The following is a 1,667-nucleotide window of genomic DNA, read 5'->3' on the forward strand; positions in this document are numbered from 1 at the left end:
CAGGCAGCCCCCCGCCCCACACCTCCTTTTCTGGCTCTCAGGCAACAGTGGCCGACGACCCCGCGAGGAGAACGCCTGACACGTGGCACGGAGCCTGCGGGGTGGGGTCGTCTCAGCCACCACCGGGTGCCTGCGGCGGGGGGTGGGAGTCACACAGGGTAGAAGACCCACGCGCCACCTCGCCCCGCCGCCCTCGGGTGAGCCAGAGACCGGAGGCGGCACCGCGGGCCGGGTCAGCCGGGCGCACACACGAGAGCCGGCGCGCAGGCCCAGGCGGGCGGCTCAAGCGGCAAGGGCCGGTTCGGGTGCCAGGCGGCAGTCCCAAGCCCAGAGCCCTGCATGCGTCCGGAGTCCCAAAGTCCTCAGCGACAGACGCCAGGGAAGACCGTGTCAGCACCTATCTGGTGGCAAAAAAGGCCCATTTCGGGCGAAAAAAATCACGACGCCCGGCAGCGGGGCCCATCCACGAATCGCAGGGGGGGTCCCCGGGACCTCGGTCCCGCCACCTGTCCCCAACCCTTCCCCATCCACACCAGTCCCGGAGCCCTCGGGGCCACCTGGTCGACCCGAGGAGCGTGGTGGCAAAGTGGGGGCGGGGCGGGAGGGGCGGGAAAACGTGGGAGAGGCAGCGAGCGGGCCGGGGTCGCCCTCCCCGGTTCGCCCGCGCGGGCAGGTACCGGTCCCTCCGAGTCTCTCTCCGGGCGAGGACTTGGTTAGAGAAAAAGAAATATCCCACTCGGCCGCCTCCGGCGAGCGGGCCCCACGAGGGACCGCGCCCGGGCCCAGGCCGCCCTATCCGGGCCACCCAGTACGGCTCGGGCCGGTCCCCACCCCCCGGCCGGGACTCGCGGTGGAGGAGGGGGCGGGGCAGGGTGAGAAAAAGTCGCGTCCGCCGACCGGGACCCACGTGGGCACGCTGAAGGGCCGGGTGCGCCCTCCCCTCCCCGGCCCGGCCACCCGCGCGAGCAGGGCCCGGTCCGTCCACGCCCCCGGACCCAGGGGGACTTGGAAACATTTTCCCAGGGAGGCGCCTCCCAGGCGACCGGAGCCCACGAGGGACCGCACCCGTGTTGGCCCGTGCCGGTCTCTCCGGGTCACCCCTCGCGGCCCAGGCCGCTCCGGTCCCCACCTCTGGAGTCCGACTCGGAAAAACATCGGTCAGAATGAATCCGACCACCGGGACCCACGCGCGCCCACCACCGAGCCCGTCGCGCCCTCCACCGGCCTAAACGCACGGGCCCGGGCCGGTCCCCACCTCCGGAGCGGGGCGCTGTGGGGACCCGGGGAGGGAGGGGGTGGGGAGGGGGTCGGGGAACGAACGCTCCAAAGGGTGAGCCAGGAGAAGGCCCGACCGCCCATCCATCCACAGGCGCTCCGGAGGGCGCGAAAGACCCTCTCCCTTCCCACCGCGGCGGCCCGGCCCAGGTCGGGTCGGATGGCCGGGTCGGTCCCCGCGGCCGGAGGGGCGCGGTCGGATGCTGGTCGACCAGGCCAGGCGGCCCCTCAAGCCGGCTCGAGAGCGCGGCGACGGTCACACCCTCACAGACCTGCACGCCCAATCTCAAGCGACAGCAGGAGGCGCCCACGCCTGGGCGCCACCGGGACAGTCGCCACCAGCGTCGCCTGGCTCCCGGAACTCTGCCTCGGGCCCGGCGGCCGAGTCACAG

This window comes from Balaenoptera ricei, chromosome 21, assembly GCF_028023285.1.
Source record: "Balaenoptera ricei isolate mBalRic1 chromosome 21, mBalRic1.hap2, whole genome shotgun sequence".
In the NCBI taxonomy this organism is placed as follows: domain Eukaryota; kingdom Metazoa; phylum Chordata; class Mammalia; order Artiodactyla; family Balaenopteridae; genus Balaenoptera; species Balaenoptera ricei.